We start from the raw sequence: 19,260 nt of genomic DNA on the forward strand, positions 1-19,260 counted from the left end.
AAGGAGCCCCTAACTCCCAGTCACCCAGGACCATCACTCCCCTCTCCTACGTTCCTGTGTCAGGATCACCGATAATAAATAATTATGTTTTGTGCACAGTTCATTTATTCATTGATCGTTTTAGAGTACATAATGCCAGTTTATATTAGGCTCAGTCACCCTTATGCTTAGCTGAGTTAGTACTCCATTCATCATAGCGTAAGCTATGTGTCATTGATGCTTGTGTAATTTTAGATCTGCTTTTCCTAGTTAACAAAAGCTAGTTTTCTTTTTGAATGTGGAACTTGAACTCCAATTTTTTGTGTTGTAATCACTCTTCCCACCCAGTTCCCTGAGCTAATTTGCTCTCCTAACCTCTTATCCATTTGTTAACAATACCAGTTTGTTTGATCAGAGATATAAAAATAAATATATCAAACTCCCCTGTCAGCCTGGTATTGGTGATGGCGTCTGTCTTCTACATGGCCATAGGAGATATCTTCCTTTCCACATTGGGCTAATACACTGAGTTCATTACGGTTGTGGTATAGCTGGATTGACTTCAAATAGTCCCTAATATATAAGGCACTTCTACCCCAACCCTAATATTACTTTGGATATTTCTGAGTGACCATAATTCATACTTAACTACTTTTGAAAAAACATTTCAGGGAGATTGTGAAGCAAACACCTAGAAACGTGCGTTAAAGTGGGCGGGTACTGCTACATCTGAGAGGCGTGTCATAAAATGAAAAAGTCTGTTATAAGGTCGAAACGCGTTGGTGGGACAGTGTGTGTTCTATAGGATCATCCAGCCTGGTCACTTACAGCTTGTGAAACAAGGTGAGAACAGGGGTTATTAATTTTTTGCCTACCTGTCCTGTTTCCTAAAAGCTGATTTGATGTATGGATTAGTGCCAGCGGATACAGAGTCCATTTTTATATATTTTTAAGATTTTTTTGTCCTTTTGGAAAATATATGTTTGTCTTTTTAATGTGCGTTTTAATAAACATCTACTCTTACCTAATTGCCTTTTTTGGGTGGAAGTAAACGCATTATAAGTTAAACTTTTGTAGGAATATTACAGATACCTTTATGTGATTTCTCTCAAGTAATACAAGTAAGCACAGTGTGAGTGTCTTTTAATGGAGGTTTAACAACACGAGGTGATCCCATACTTCTACTACAAAAGCACGGGGTTTAAAGATAATGCTACATCAATGGAATAATCAAATTGATGTAAGCATCATCCCGTGTCCTTACAGTATATGCACTTGTGGGTGATCCTCCTACGATCAGAGCACGTTTGGTCTTGATGAAATAAGGAAGATTTGGTCCCTTTCCCATATTTCTGAGATCCGCATATGTATTTTTGAACTTACTATACTATAAGAATTTTGTTTGTTTTATTTTTATGTCGTCGGAGATATCATCTTGATTGAACAGGAACATCCATATAGAGACGATTATCAGATTTCAAGGAGGGTAAAAACATTTTTTTATTTTTTTTGGGTGTATCATAATTATATAAACATCTTCCTACCTTGGATATACCCCTACTACAGAGCGCTGAAGAATTTGATTGTTTTCTGTGTACTTATTGTGGCCAGTTCATGACAACACTGGTTTAAAAATTTTTCAGCTGCTCTATTTCCAGCGCTGATTTGATTCAATCTGCACTTGTGTCATAAAATGAATTTACATACAAATGTAAATGAGCCCCAAAGCAGTTAGAAAGATCCTCTTGTTGATGAAAACACAGAAACTTTTCAGAAAATGCATTTAGCCATACGGAGCATTGTGCCTTATAACCAGAGCACACATGATGTAATGGTTAGTATTACTGCCTCACAGCTCTGAGGTTGTGTGTTCGATTCCCACAACGGCCCTACCTGTGTGGAGTTTGTATATTCTCCCTGTGTTTGCGTGGGTTTCCTCTGAGTACTCCGGCTTCCTCCCACACTCCAAAAATATACTGGTAGGTTAATTGGCTCCCAACAAAAATTAACCCTAGTGTGTATGTGTGTCCATGTGATAGGGAATATAGATTGTAAGCTCCACTGGGTCAGGGACTGATGTGAATGGCCAAGTATTCTATGTAAAGCGCTGTGGAATATGTGTGCGCTATATAAATTACTGGTAATAAATAACCAATGCAGGAAAATTATACTAATAATCCCATTTAAATGTATATATCTTTTTATATATATATATGCCTGGGTAACCCTATGAGTACCATCAAAAGGAAAGTAGATTTAGTCATCCAAAGAGCCATTGACCTTGGTTGGATAGATGATCTGATTAGTAATTATTTGATTGTTGAATATCCCAGGTGTCCGATTCTCTATACGGTACCTAAGGTCCATAAAACTCAACAGGACCCCCCGGGACGTCCAATCATCTCAGCCGAGGGCTCTATCCTCCAACCACTAGCCCAGTTTATAGACAGTTTCCTACAGCCTGTAGTATGCACAACCCCCGAGCGACATCAAAGACACTGGTGATTTTTTGTCCAAAATTGGAGTGATTGATGGTATAGGAGATGGGACCCTTTTGGCCACATTAGATGTGACATCTCTATACACTGTCATCCCACATGAGGAAGGTATGACAGTAGTACGTGACATACTCCATGATTCTGGACAGAAAAAACCACCTGTGGAATTTTTGTTGGAACTATTGGAGTTAGTACTGAGTGAGAACCATTTTGTATATGGAAAAAAATACTATAAGCAGTGTTCGGGGACAGCTATGGGCAGTAATTTGGTGCCCGCATATGCAAATATGTATATGCATAACTACGAGAGTACCAACATCTTACCCAAATTTGGTCATGCCATTCTGCATTATAGTCGCTTCATTGATGATGTTTTCTTGATATGGGGTGACACAGAGGAAAGATTCTGGATGATGGTAAATGAACTTAATATACTATCTAGCCCAATTAGATTCACTGCTAACATCAATAAGGACCACATCGATTTTTTGGATGTGACTGTATATAAGAAAAATGGCAAACTCTGTACAACACTCTTTAGAAGAGAAACGGATCGTAATACGTTACTTTTTGCAACCAGCCAACACCCTCCAAGACTAAAGGAGAGTTTACCGATCTCACAGTTCCTTAGGGTCTTGAGACTAAACTCGGAGGAAGATGTCACTGAGAGACAGATTTTGGATATGAAAAGGCGTTTCTTAGAACGTGGGTATACCATGTCCACTATCCAGAGATGCTTGTTAAAAGCAAGATCCAAATTCACAACCAGAGCGGTGGCTGACGAACACACTAAGCCCAAAAGGATGATTTACACCAGTAGATATGATAACAAGTCTAATAAGATAAATAAATCGATTAGACAGAATTGGAATATATTGGCATCTGACCCTGCACTAAAGAAGAACATGCAGCACCCACCTATGATGGCCTACAGGCGGGGCCCTAATCTAAAACAACTTTTGATGCGCCCACTCAGCCAGCCTGATGATGTATCCAGTGATAATTGGTTGAAATCAACCAGGAAGGGCTGCTTCAGATGTCCCAACTGTGTGACCTGTCGCTCGATGATGACGGGTGCGACATTTCCACACCCACATAGTGGCAAATCCATTAAAATCTTGCATAATCTTTATTGTACACTGGATCATGTCATATATATGATTACATGTCCATGTGGGCTTACATACGTGGGTCTCACTACCCGAAACTTCCGAGAAAGGATGGCGAATCACAGAAGCTCAATCCGCACAGCTATTGCAGCAGGCACATCTGATAAACCAGTAGCCAGACATTGGCAGACTAACAACCATCAGCTATCAGCCCTGAGATGTCGACTAATTGATTGGGTCCCCCCCCCCTCCAAGAGGAGGTGATCGGGAGCTTATGCTACGAAGATTGGAGGCACGCTGGATATATCGATTGGACACGATTTCACCTAGGGGATTGAATGAACACAATGCTCTTCGTTCTTTTTCACCACATTGACTTTTGACTCTATAGTAGGTAGTATAAGAATTTCTTAAGGAATCCCTATATGGGTTCCTCATAAAAATTCTCTTTTTGTGCTAATACAGTACTCCACTAAATGCATTTTGTATGTGTAGGTTTTTCCTCTCCACTTAGTCTTTTTTAACATATATGTTTGTTTGTTATGTATATTGTAGTATTTGTCCATTATATTATATGCTGAAGAAGGATTACAAGGGTCCTGATGTCCGCTAACCCCTTGAATTGCCATTCCCCACGGTGCTCTATGCTATCCACTTCAAATAAATATGATGTATTATATCTTTCTCTATGGATGTTTGTACAGTGACACTTTGCTTTAATAAGTGTTAGCCCCAGTATCGCTAAAAGGGTGTGGCCAGTAGTTGCCCTGTATCATAGTCTGAACCCATATACTTTACATACGCTGATCACCTGATAGGAAGCAAGGTGACTTCCGGGTGATGCGTTCCACCGCGTGTGGACTAATCCAGCATTGTCAGCTGGATATCACATGTCCGGAAGTGGAGCGACTTCCGGGTGATGCGCTCCACCGGGTGGAACGCACGCGATGTGTGAGTGGCAAGAGCGCCATGAGGATGGTATTTAAGGGCGAGGCGGGCACCAGGTAAGTAGGATCTTACGCTGAGGGGAGTCATACCCGTTTGCCATTATGCAAGTAAAGGCTTGATTGCTTGAAAAAGGTCCACTTGGGGACCGAAACGTCGCTACCTGTATGTAAGCCTACTAATGACTTTTTTCTGGAATAAATAAGCTGCATTATACTGGTGAGTGCCATCTCCATTTATTATATATATGCTGAAGAGCCCTGGACCCAGGAGAAACAGCTGATGTGCACCCCATTGCTGTATTGATGTTTGATGTGAGTGCTGGACACTGGACATATATATATATATATTGCTTATAAGACTTTTCAGGGAGTCAGGGATATGGCTATTATTTCAGCAAGTATGCCATAATTCCATGCGCCTGTCCAGCAGATATATAAGCCTCCTTCCACCTCATTCCCCCATGGCCCTCCCCTTCTTTCTTCTCTGACTATCCTTTTCCTACTCCTACTTTCTTTTTCACTCATATGTTCAATATAAACAGGTTGACGATTATGATATGCTACCCTGTTCTAGTGTTTTGACTCTAAGGAATCGTCCGCTTTTCCTACCTACTGTGTTGTATATTGTTGAAAAATGTTCTTAATTAAAAATTATTTTTTTTTAGAAATTAATACATACTTGTACAAACATATATATATATATATATATATACATATATATATACATACTGTACATAACTAGAGGGTGGGCGAAACTGAGCTACAAGTAAGGAAGCCTTAAAAGTGTTGAATTTTCATCCCAGGACTGGAGGCAGCATCCCCGGGATTTCGGGATTAGTTAAACCGTGGTGCAGCCTATCAGGGGCGTATCTTCCTATTGATCAGGATGGCCCTCGCCAGGGGCGCCGGCCGAGTGGGGGGGCGCGGTCGGCGCTGCCATCGGTGGGTACAGTCGGTACTCCTGTACCACGTCCAGCCAGCCTAGGGGGCCTGGCCGCCGGCAAAAAATTATTACATTGCCAGTTTCACACAGGTCGGTGCAAGCCGCTAGCACAGCCCAGAGATGTGAAATTGTGAATGAGTCATCATGACTCATTACACAGCAGTAACACAGCCGACCAGCGCCAGTGGCATGTGACTGGCGCTGTCATCACAGGCAGACTGGGGGACCTAGTCCTGTGGCACTTGTGATCCTAACCGCGCTACTTCTGAAACAGTATGCAGCTGACCTTCCTCTGCACTTTCAGTTCTACCTACTTACATTAGCTAGGCACTGTGGCTGTGCACCACAGGGAGCATTAGCTGCGGTGCCCAATGTCACACAGTTACCCCTTTCCTCTTTACAGCTTACACTGGCCTCTTTGAAATATGTGCCCCTGCTCCACTTTCCTCCCTTTTACCATCTGTGCCCATTGTACCTCCCGCCCTCTCCACGTCTGTGCCTCTGCCCATTCCCCATATGTGCCTCTGCCTCTTACCTTTTAACATCTGTGGCTCTTCTCCTTCTCATGCACCTTTCCCATTTAACCATCTGTGTCACTCCACCCCCCCCACATGTGCCTCTAATGCCCATACGTCCATACTGTGTGTGTCTCTTCTGCCCAACATGTGCATCTGCTCCCCTCCCCACATGTCTCTTTGCTATTGTTATTCTCTGAGCGTAAATACTGTGTGTCATATATATAATGTGTGTATATATATAAATATTTTTTTTCTATTTTATGTGTGTGAGGTCTGCTGGCACGTGGGAAGATCTGAGATACATACCGCATCTGTTATTTGGCAGGAGCATGTGCTTGCTCCATGTGCCAGAGCTGCTTGCTACAGTGCACCTCTAATTTGGTGGTGTGTGTAAGGGGGTTACATGTCGGTTTCATTTGTCCTGGGCCCCACAATTTCTGATGGCAGCCCTGGGCGCTGTTGCCGCCCGCAGTTAGTTATATCCCTGCTGCCCGCCCCAGTGATTTCCCGGCTACCCGGCGCTTAGTATACACATACACACTGAGTCTGTCACAATCCAGACTCAGTCTGGATCTGGCAGTTCTGGGCGACCGTGTGACCCCTTAGTGACGTGTGACATCACACACCGTGCGTGCTTTGATAGAGAGGACACACACCTAATGGCAGCATCTAGATGCCCTTCACAGCAGGGATCAGGGAGCGGTCAGGGCACGTGCTGCACTGCTGACTCCGTCGGCCGGGACCTGCGGGGGTGAGGACTGAGCAGGCAGGAGGAGTGTACAGCAGCGTGTGGACTCGGGCCGAGGAAGTTGGGATCTGTCTGCGATGGGGTGATGGGGGCTGGCTGAAGAAGGTGATGTGGCTGTGCGCTGAGGTACGTGATGGGGGCTGAGGAAGGTGATGGGGCTGGCTGAGGAAGGTGATAGGGGCTGTGGGCTGGATGAGGAAGGTGATAGGGGCTGGCTGAAGAAGGTGATGGGGATGTGGGCTGAGGAAGGGGATGTGGGCTGAGGAAGGGGATGTGGGCTGAGAAAGAGGATGTGGGCTGAGAAAGGGGATGTGGGCTGAGGAAGGGGATGTGGGCTGAGGAAGGGGATGTGGGCTGAGGAAGGGGATGTGGGCTGAGGATGGGGATGTGGGCTGAGGATGGGGATGTGGGCTGAGGATGGGGATGTGGGCTGAGGATGGGGATGTGGGCTGAGGATGGGGATGTGGGCTGAGGATGGGGATGTGGACTGAGGATGGGGATGTGGACTGTGGAAGGTGATGTGGGCTGGGGATGGGGACTGTGGAAGGTGATGGGGCTGGCTGAGGAAGGTGATAGGGGCTGTGGGCTGGATGAGGAAGGTGATAGGGGCTGGCTGAGGAAGGTGATGGGGATGTGGGCTGAGGATGGGGATGTGGGCTGAGGATGGGGATGTGGGCTGAGGATGGGGATGTGGGCTGAGGATGGGGATGTGGGCAGGGAATGTGGACTGAGGATGGGGATGTGGGCTGTGGAAGGTGATGTGGGCTGGGGATGGGGGCTGAGGATGGGGATGGGGGCTCAGGAATATGATGTGGGGTGAGGAATATGATGTGGGGTGAGAAATGTGATGGGGGATGGGGATGGGGGCTGTGGAAGGTGATGTGGGCTGAGGATGGGGATGGGAGCTTAGGAATGTGATGTGGGCTGAGGATGGGGATGGGGATGTGGGCTGAGGATGGTGATGAGTGGCTGAGGGAGGTGATGAGGGTCTGAGGATGGTGATGAGGGGATGAGGACAGTTATGAGGGCCTGAGGATATCGATGAGGGGCTGAAGACGGTGATGAGGTGCTGAGGGAGGGAGTGGCCTGGTCTGGACTCTCTAGAGGGAGACGCTCACTGGTCTGGACTTTCTGAAGCGACCGGAGGCTGGTCTCCTGCAATTAGCTCTGCAGCTATCTGCGACAGCCCAGCAGGTGAGGTTACTCAGTCTTCTGTAGGGGGCTCTAGGGAATTAATGTTTGTTTTTATTTTCTGGCTGTGGGGGCAATGAATCAGTGCGTGTTATTTTATTTCCAGTGGGAGCAATCATTGGAGGGAGCGTCAGTTCCTTAGTTTGCCAGGGACGCTCGGACACCTAGATACACCCCTGCAGCCTGTCACTGCTAACTTATTCTGGCTCGGGCAGCATTTGGTTCTTCCAGTGTTTCAGTTGTGGCCCGGGCTGTGACCTATAAATGGCAATGTGGAGCCGTCAGTCCAGCCCACACAGTGCACTGTCCGCATTCTGTACAGAGCAACTCTGCAGATCGTCACAGTAGTGAAGTGGCTGATTCGGGCAAGGGAGAATCTGCAGCGTGATGCAAGTTGAAGCGGCTGAGAGTGACAGGGCGAGATGTACTGCGCATCGCATTTTGGATGCAGTACATCCCGCCATTTATCAGGTACATACTGGAATTATTAATGCCGTTATGTACTTAGAATTGCGATTAAAATCGCAAAGGACAGCTCTTCCGAAAAAGAGCTGCCCTTTGCGAAGAGGGGACTTCCGGATTTATGACTCATGCGTCGTTTGTGCGTGCTGCGGGGGATACTGGGAGGTATCCAATTGCACAGCGCGAAAAGAAGCCCATAGGGGTTGCCCACCGGGTCTAAGCGCCAGAAAGTATCTCGTTCCGGAGCTTTGTACACATGGGGAATGTGGCCAGAACTCAGAAAATGGTTGTTTTTGGAGTTTTGGACGCATTTTAGCCCTGGTAAATACACAGTGAGAGCAGGTGAGGTCACGGACAGGGTCATTCTTCAGTGGGGGGCTGGGGCAATTAATGTGTTTTATGTTTTTCCTGTGTTTTTTTGTTTCTCCTGTGGGGGCCAATGTTGTTTTCTTTGGAGGCCAATGTATATGTTTTTGTTTCTTTGTACAATCCAATCCCGGAAACCCCAGGATTCAGCTTTTTCAATCTCGAATCCCTGGACTACAAAAATGGGTCAGGTTTGGCTTCCCTAGCTATAAGGCAGAATTGCCTCATTAAATTATACTGTGCTTGCGAGATGTGTATTGCATTGTACTTTATAGCTTACCTCAGTGTTTTCATTGGAATAATGTTATCTCTCCTGCCTCTCATATGCCATAGTCTCTCGCAGAGCCTGCCTTACTATGTTCACTGAACTGCAGCTGACTTCATATAGGCTACACACCACCACCTGGGTCCATATCTGGTCCAGTAAGTGGCTATTAGGGAATGCTCCAGAACCATATCTGTGCCAAGACTAATGTCCAGTGCTGACAGTGGAGCCAGGTAAGGTAAAAGATAACAATAAACATTTCTCATAATACCTGATGGGCACTTTCACTGAATGTAACTGCTACATGTTTAATTTTCTCCTTTTGGATGTGTAGTGGCCAGCGAGGCCAGATCTTTCAGTGATGGGCAGGTTATTAAAATAAATATTACTTACATGCCCACCTATTAACATTTTCATGACCAATTTACAATACATAGAACATTCTAATATGCTGTTCTACTAATTGGTCTATATAGAAATCATCATATAGGGCTCTGTTTATTATTTTCCGCAGTTAAACTGCAGTATTTGACATTTTTATAGCAGGATACTGTGCCTCTGTGATGTAGAATATATTTATGCTTCAATTTATGAACATAGACCCTCCCCCATATAATGCAAAGCATAATTGTGGGATATGCAAGGATAGGCAAACGTAGGGGTGGGGGGTATTTCCGGTTGCCTGGAAACCCCCCCTCCCCAGGCCACACCGTGTCCACTGTAGAAATAGTAATATAGAATTTTATTAGTGCTGCATTATCTTGTCAGTATCACAAATGAAATAATTAACACCACCTGTGGATTCTTTGTGTCCGCCAGTAATAAATACACCTGTGCACCAGCTAGGACATATGGAAAACATGCACGGTTAGGTGAGCACTGCTATAGACCATCAATAGGGTTAATTATTAATACCATATAATAATACACTATCCAGTGCATGAAGAGACCAATATGTACATACATGTCCAGGGTAGTGCTAGGTCCTTCTGCCCGGACTAGCTCCAATGCTCTGGAATGGTGCCCACATCTTAAATACAAAACATTAATCTCAGGCAGGATGGCTTATGGAGCGTACACACGGTCAGATTTGTCAGATTTGTCAGATGAACGATTGAACGATTAAACGATCTGAACGATTTGAACGATTTTACCAAAGTTTTGAACGATTTGAACGATTGAACGATTTTTGACTGCATTAAAATGAATGGAATCGTCCAAGTCTGACTGCAAACCCATCAGATGTCAGATATCGTTATCTGACAAACGGGAACGCGCATCGTTGATCGTCCATCGTTCAGGCATGTCAGATATGAACGATTTTCCTTCAGATATGAACGACTGTACGATTTTTAACTCGTTATCGTTCATATCTGAAGGAAAAATCTGATCGTGTGTATGCACCATTACTGTGATCACTGGTGCTGTATATGCTGGAATTATGACGCACAATACACTTTGTATAATGCATAGTAAAGCTTTTTAAGTGATAATTATGTTCTCTTCATGGTCTGGCCACACACGGTCTAAAATCAAGAAATTGTAATCCCCTTTCTAGAAATCCTGTGTTTGCCACTGCAAGGCCATAACTAGTCTCAGCCAGTCGGATAGACCACCAGTGGAATGCCTCGGTGCATTTATGGTACTTTGTATGCCCAGTAATAAAAAAGTTCTAAATTAGACCAGTGCATGTGTAAGCAGATATGCCCAGTAACTGAATCTAATGAAATGGTACTGTGCATATGTGTACGCCGACGAGCCTGCCCATGTCTAATAATCATTTTATTCTCATTCAGTACTGCGCGCGTGTGAGATAAATAATCACCATCTTTGGACATGGACTGGTAAGTACACATAACACCATCCTGATAAACTATTGAAAAGTGGTAATTACGGCTTTATAATTACCACTTGATAATTAAATCTGATGTACGGCCATACACTGAGTCGGAGATGAACGCTAATGTAACCGCAGCTGCAAATTTGTACACAGCAGCTGTATGAAAATATGTAAATGCTACAGACGTCAGGATTTGTATTGAAATGCCCACCGGCGACTTCACAAATCCAGATGACTGTGTACAAAGACGCAGCATTGGTCGCAGATCAGTCCATTATAGGCTTTCTAAGTGACCCTATGGTTTGTGCAGAATGGGTGAGACGCCGGAGCCATTTCATCCCACAAAGGATCTCAGCCGTAGGCAGATGCATGCTCTGAGAATATTACTCCTTTGTGACATTTTAATGCATTTTATTGAAGGTTACATTTTACGTACTATACTCCTTAGTAGAGAGCGCTTCCTTTCCCTCCGTTTAATACATGTTCATTACTCTCGGGGTCAGGGAGCACCTCCACCTTGGCTACCATTTGGTGTGAGGTGCAACTGCACTCACACCCCAACATTCCTGACTAATTTCTATAGGTGGATTTACCTTAAACTGTCTTACCTTCTAACCGACCCCAGTGCTCGGAACCCATCTCCCCAATTCCATTCCCATATTGTGCACAGTGTCTATTACCAGAGAGACAGCTGACTGCAAGAGATGAAAATTGTCCCGGCTCATGGTTCAGAGAGGAATTGGGCATAATGTAACGGTGTTGTGAACATGTACGATGGTTTAGGGCACACTTGTGAATTACTAAAATAATTATATGTGGCATAGGTACTGTATCTACCTTCTTATCTTAGCGAACAGCCTTTGACATTTCCTTTTTTGTAGCAGTTTATTTTTTTCTTTTCAGTGCTATGAAGACAAGTTTAGGGTTAACATCAGAAGCATACCGTACATACATAATTACAATTATCATGAACATTCTATTTTTTACTGAGCATACAGTAAGTAACTCCAACACGGGTGTTAATGTTTTAACTTTATTTTAAATACCACTACTGTTTTAATTCAGACTTCAAGGTAAAGCAATCTAAAAATAGCCACACTACCTCTTTTTAAATGAGTAACCATAAGAAGGACAATAGAGGAAGGAAAACGATATTTGGAGTTTCTATGTCTGATGGACAGTTTGATCTATCTATAAGACTGGGTGTGAGATTGGAAGCTGAGTGACAGCCTACGTTTACATAGAATGTACATGTGAATGGATGTATTAATAAAAAGGATTGTACCATTTTAAGAGTACATCGTTTTGGTTTCACTCACCTTGATCTTACATTACATTGTATTTTATTTACTTGTCGCTCCTTGTTCCAGTTCAATGATTCCCTTTGGTTTACTGCTATTTCTGTGGGCATGTGATATTCCTGAACACATGGGAATCTATCCAATGAATAGCTCAAAAAAGTGGTCACTTACCAGACCGATATAACAAGCACCTTTTCTGTACTCACAGTAGTTTTAACAGTTGTTTTAGGCCCCTAGGTGATGAGTGCAGCTATTTATCATTAAATATTTAGCTGCATATTCCCCTAAAACGCCCATTTTTGGTGTATACCTGCAAATATTAAGTACAGTGAGTCTGGAAAGTCCCTCCGAAGTGACTGTGTGTTAAGTGTGTGACCAACAGTGGTAGCTCCAGAGATGGGGCTGCAGCACAGTCCAAAATTCAAATAGAGGAGCCCCACCAATGCCACCCCAAACACTGCCAAACTTTGCCGGCCGGGACTCACTGGCAGTTGCTGTGGTTCCCTTATTTGAATTTTGGACTGCGATGCAGCCTCACCTCTGGATCCGCCACTGTCTGTCACATACTTGGCACCACAGTCATTGCCGAGGGACTTTCCAAGCTCACTGTATCACTCCAATATCCGATATCTACCTCGGTCCCTCCATTTCCGACATTGGCCGCAATTCCCATAGATTTCTATGGGGGTTTGTGAAGCTGTCAGATTTACCAAGCTCTGGAGTGTTTCCCCGCAGTTAATGCCATATGAACATGGCATTAGCCACTGTAGCCTATGGGGTACATTTCGCTAAATATACTGGAAGAACTCGGCAATGGCTTTTGCACATGTGTGGCCAGTAAGAGTACACATGCATAGGAGTCCGAATAGAGGATTGTAGAGATTGTCTATGCGGTCACGTCACTCCAAACACATCGTATGGAGGGGCTCCTTTTGTGGCTCCTGTCCCTGCATGTGGTATTTGATGCATTCTGGTGGTATTATTACATACTGCAATGCAAGTTTGGGTGCTAATGTCGCACCCAGATCACATTGAGAATGCCTCCTAGACAGCATAATACATGGAAAGCTGTCATTGTCTGATAACTAATCACCTATTATTGCTTATTCTTATGTCTGCTTCAAATGTCCCCATTGTCTTCTCTTGTGCCATAAACATGAGCTCCTCATGCTTGTACTGGGGTTTGTTGATATTTATATGAAGCCTCCTCAATACATCAGAATTAGAATATGTTTGTACCTCAGACATCTGTTATCACACAACCTGTTGTCATCACATGCAGTGGTGGGCCCAGGTGCAAAAGTATGCTTTGGGCCCCCACCCTCACCCAACCACACAAAAGAAAAACTGTGGACACAGGAGATCACAAATTTCATTTATCTTGCATTTATTACACTATATGTGACACCTGTAGTCTAATAACTGCAACGCATATGAGAGTTGTAATTTCCTGAGATGACAACGTGCACAAACCTGCCAGATGCTATGCTAATTAATGCCCCTGAGTCTACAATATAATGGGCATAATACTGCTTGTATCAATATACACAATACTACACTATGTAGTATAATCAGAAGTTGGCCCATAGTAATATAAAACTAGCTGCATTCTAATTTGTCTACTCAAAAACTGCCTGCATTATCTGCACCCATCATAACATGTGTGACCCCTTTAAATATAGCAAGACATTTTTGGCATAAAGCACTTAATATTTTGGAAATCCCCTTGATCCCCTTGCAGGACGACACACTTACCCCCTCTCAGCTCACTGCCCACTTGCAGCTCTCATTGTCCCCTTCACAGTTCACTGACCCCTCACAGCTTACAACCCCACTCATAACACAAACTGATCCCCCTCATAGCACACACTGACCCCATCATAGCTCATTTACCCCTCATAGCTCACTGTCCCCCTTAAAGTTTATAACCCCCCTAATAGCACACACTGACCCCATCATAGCTCACTTACCCCTCATAGCTCGCTGTCCCTCCTGCAGCTTATAACCCCGCTAATAGCAAATACTGACCCCCCTCACAGCTCACTATCCCCTTGCAGCACTCATTTGCCCCATCATAGCACTCACGGGCACCTCTTCCCCAGGCAGTGCCAGCTCTACTCTAGTCGGCCACTGGTAGGCTCCGCTTCACACTAAGAGCTATTTCAGCCGTTTTTTTGCCGGGTGTGAAATGTAGTGATGCAGGGAAGCGGGTGGGTCCTTTCATACGACCCGGGCACGGTTGCCGTGTTACAGCCAGAAATATCCAATGAGAAGGACGGGCAAAATCGTCAGGTGTGAAACAGGCCTAACTGTAGTGATGCGCAGTGTGATGTAATGATGCCTCCAAAGCAAAAGGAGGCAGAGGCAAGATGCTAGGTCCTTTGCCAGCACATGAACCCCTAGCATGACTGACTGATGCAGGGTGGGATGGAAAACGATCCTCGTATCAATGCCGATAGTGCCGCCTTCAGGAAGGGGAGGGGCTGTCCTCCAGCATGACCGCCCACCACCCTCCTCTCTCCACTGGCCGGACCGCAGTCTGACTCATTATAATATGGCTGATAATATCTCCAGCTGTGAATGGCAGGCCTCTTCACTGCCGCAGGCCCCGGAGCACTGCACTGGCTGTACCACCGGTAGTACCACCACTGATCACATGTGAATTTGAAACCTTGATAAACTGATGTGAGGCAGGATGTCAGCACTGTATACGTGGTCTAATAATTCCAAAAAGCGATAGAATGCAGAGTAGCAAGATTTTTATTTACTAGTGTCATGAAGTTGTGCTGGGTACACAGTAGACGACCTGTGTACCCAGCTGACGGCAGATACGACGGACGACATATCGCATGGTCCATACAAACAACACGATTTGGTGAACGGCCGCACGATATGTGGTTCCCCGTCGCATCCAAAGGCATGGGACCATCAGTCACATCTTCAGATTGAGCAGCATGTACGGCAGATCTGAAGATGCGACAGACAACACCGTGTGAGCGCGCATAGTTCATACACACTGGACGATTTGAGCGATTTGTCTTTACGATCCGTCGGAAAACGTCTAATGTATACCCAGCTTTAGCTTCGGTACGTTTTGCCATACTGTCCACTATCCTTACTTTTTAAGAGCCCCATCTGCTATACTGTAATAGAAATAGATGCTTATTTTTCAGTGTGAAACCACAAACTCTTAAAAACTCAGATAAGGTTTTAGCTAGTTCCTGTTATAGAGGAAGTCGCAGCAGAAGAGGTGCTGCTGAGGTATGTGCAAAGTTAGGCAGAAGTAACCCCGTCACAGAGAGATGCCTGTAACCTTTCCCATATCATATAAGAAATTATATTGTTTTATGTTGTATTTCCTCTTATATTTTAAGAGAAGTTCTTACCCCTTCCATAAACCTTCTTGTTCCCACATCACTGCCCTCAGAGTTTAGCTGAGAGCACACTCTAGATTGTGTGTGTGTGTGTGTGGGAAAGATTTTGGTAATGCTTCTAATATTCAAGATTGCTGCAATAACTCAGAAAATATTGCACTTGAAATCAAATCTTTAAATCAAAGCTCAGGCTTGAATTTTGTAATGTCCAGAATATATATCAATTCCATAGCTTGTCCCCCTATACCAGTGCTTGCTCCATACAACTATACCAGTGCTTGCTCCATACAACTATACCAGTGCTTGCTCCATACAACTATACCAGTGCTTGCTCCATAACCCCTTCTAACGCAGCTCTGTCAGCTAGTGCTGGCAAATAGATATACAAGAAATACTGTGGGCATATAGCAGATCAGTAAAAGTACATATTTATATTACACAGTTTGTACTCTCCCAAAAACAAAACATTTTGGGCCTGATTCAGAGGTGGACGCCCCCGTTTTGTAGAATGGACCCCATTGTCGCCCCCAAATAACCGCAGTAAGCACTGCAAGCTATCTCACAGACACTGATCGGCACATGCGCAGTACAGATGCTGCGCATGCGCCGATCAGTACGCGGACCATCGGGTTTGTGTACATCTCTGAATCAAACCCTACAGTATGTCAGGTGCAGAATGTCTGTGGGAACATGGTCGCCGTCATGCCAGCCGCCATAAACCACCCCCCCAGTCAACACCTAGGAACGCCCATCAAAATTGCATGAATCTCCATGCAATTTCAAGCTGTGCACCTCAGCTGAAACCATCAGGACGCAAGCGTAGTTCGTCACGGACTCATGTACGTAAGTAAAAACATGCTTTATTAGCGTCGTTGTCCACCTCTGCTCTGAATTAGGCCCTTTGTTTTGTGTAGATACTTTTTTATTGGCACCTGGTACATCACTGTGTCATACAGCAGAAATCTGAAAACCACAATTGAACAATTTGAAGATTTGTTGCCCGATCTTAAAGCGCACATCCACTAGGCGATGGGGTAATGACAGTACGATTACAACATTGTAATCATACCATCGTTCCCCATCCTCTGCACTGCCTACACTGAACGATATGTCGTTCAGTGTAGACACCCTCCCTCATCCCCGAACATGGTCAATCTGACGTTATCGGCAGATTGACCGGCATGTTCGGGCAATGATTGATGTCGGAAACGACCAGTAGGAGCGCGCATCGCTGGTCGTTTACGACATTATAGTACACGATTTGTGCATGATTAATGAGCGATTGCACGGTTACGATGTCGTAACCGTGCAATAGCTCATTAATATCGCCTAGTGGATGTGTGCCTTTTGAATTTCCCAATCTAGCAATCTGCGCCCATACATTACAGATCTCTTCAGTGATTTGCAGATCATTTTCAGCAAACACAGATCTGTCAGTCTTGAAAGGCCCATCATTTTACTAGTAATGGTATGCAAATCTGCTGATCTTCTCCATACACTAGCAATCTACAGTCCAAGTCGATGTGTGAAATCCAACATGTTGGATAATCCTATTTAACCATTCCAATCACTTTTTGGTTGCAAACTGCGATCTGTGAAGCCCATACATTGCAGATTTTTTTATGCAATCATCTGCAAATTGCCGAATTGCCACAATCAATTGCTGATGTATGGGGGGTCTTTATGGTTTCCCTCAGTACAGGCTATGACCGCACGTATTTGGGTTTATGTCTGCTAACCCTTTGTATATGCCCTTCGTAAAATATAACACGTATTTTCCTTTTATTTTTTTATGACTTGATAATGTATTCATCCGAAATATTAAATGATTACCCCACACAAAACTAAATGAATTACCATCTATAGGGTGTGTTCACAATCGGATGTTACGCTAATCCAACAGTCCAGTGCTATCTTCCCTGCTATGGATAAGGGGCTCATTTCAAACGGGCTCAGATATGGTGCCATTCCCCACCTAGGAGAACTGACTGCTGCTCCCTGTTTGGCTCATGTGAGCCTTAACAGGGCGGAGGTGCCCCCATTTGAACACTTGTATTGCACCCTGGTTACTCAACAGCAAAGGTAGGTATATTCTTTTTATCTATATTTTAATTAACATCACCCAAAACTGAGTTTCTTGTTTAACATCTTAAACTGTAAACATAGGCGGCTATAGTATATAATAGAAATGTACGTCTGCGGAGAGTATTTACACTGCCCATAATGAGCTATGTCATGTTTTTTGCCTGTTAAGGGAATGTTAAAATAGAGTATATGTCACATAAATATTCCCCAGTGCCTCTATATTTGCTTTCATTCTGGTGCATTCAGAAATGCAGCAGGAAAACAAAAAACCCCATAACAGCTATACACCCTCTACATTTAGGGCCATTAAAAAAAGACAGCTTGAATGTCAATTGAAAAAGCAATAAGAAAACAGCAAACAGGCGGACATCCAAAGTTCATAATGTAGATTGCTATGACATTATTATTCATTCCTATGTTCAGAATGTACTTTGGCAATGGATTAACCACAAACTCTGTCCTTAATTTTAAACATGCAAAACTCGGTAGAAAGATTTATTTCAATTTCTTTAACTATTTGTCTGCACATCTCTTTACTGCCTTGGAGTATTCTTTCATCATATTGAGACATTTTAAAAAATCAAGAAAATAATTAACCCCCCCCTCTCCCCCCCACAGAAGATTGGGATGCAGTCAGGGGCAAACGCAGGATTTTTACAGGGGGTTTACACACACACACACACACACACACACACACACTGTATATATACAGTCAGGTGCATAAATATTGGGACATTGACAGAATTTTCATATTTTGGCCTCTATTCACCACCACAATGGCTTTGAAATGAAACAAACAAGATGTGCTTTAACTGCAGACTTTCACATTTAATTTGAGGGTAATTACATCCAAATCAGGTGAACGGTGTAGGAATTACAACGGTTTCCATATGTGCCTCCCACTTTTTAAGGGGCCAAATGTAATGGGACAAACTAAACAATCCTAAATCTAACATAGGCCCTGATTCAGAGCCGGACGCAAGTGGCTGCTCGTTCGCTCCGATCGATGTTTGCCCAACTGCGCATGCGTACGGATCGTAATACGCATGCGCGAACCACTCAGTGCGGCCGAAATTCATGTGCTCGCAAAATAGCGAATGCCTGATAATTTGAGAGACAGAAAGAGGCGTATGTGGGTGGTAACAGGGGAAGGTGCTTGAAAACGGGGAGTGGAGATCCGATCGCAGGCGTGCTTAAAGGTCAAAACGGGCGTTTTATGGGTGTGCATATTTAAAACAGCAGCGTCATTGACCACGTCACTGGGTTCTTTTATAGCCAGAACTGCTCGCAAAATTGTGGTAGCAAAAACCAACCACAAGAATAGCGAGCAGTTCATACCCTGGTCGATGTACTCGATTAATCTAATAAATAGCGGACATGACGTAGGATGCAAGCGGCCAGGGGGCGTATTTTTCCAAAAAACGAACGCAAGTTTTGTTCGCTCGTTCAGACCTAGAGGCGTGAACAGACCACAAACAGCGAACAGTTCATTTGAATAGCCACCCCTTGTTTTAGAACGAACGACCGCAAATAGCGAGTGGCTCTGAATGAGGGCCATAGTTGCAATTTGTTGCAAATCCTTTGCAGGCAATTACAGCCTGAAGTCTGGAACGCATAGACATCACCAGACGCTG

At 44.2% G+C, this 19,260-nt stretch overlaps 1 protein-coding gene across 2 annotated transcripts in view; it reads left to right on the plus strand.

Moving 5' to 3' along the window:
• Window positions 1-19,260, plus strand: part of LOC148530746 (uncharacterized) — a 134,599-nt gene that overhangs the window by 20,246 nt on the left and 95,093 nt on the right. The window contains exon 1 of one of the 2 annotated variants that reach the window (XM_088468365.1): window positions 14,708-14,803. The exons of the other annotated variant lie outside the window; for it this stretch is intronic. The gene's annotated coding sequence lies outside the window, so the exon portion shown is untranslated. Of the gene's footprint in view, window positions 1-14,707; window positions 14,804-19,260 lie in introns of those variants that run through there. 2 annotated transcript variants of the gene reach the window in all.

Source organism: Taudactylus pleione, unplaced genomic scaffold (genome assembly GCF_031769625.1).
Source record: "Taudactylus pleione unplaced genomic scaffold, aTauple2 ptg000085l, whole genome shotgun sequence".
Taxonomy (NCBI): domain Eukaryota; kingdom Metazoa; phylum Chordata; class Amphibia; order Anura; family Myobatrachidae; genus Taudactylus; species Taudactylus pleione.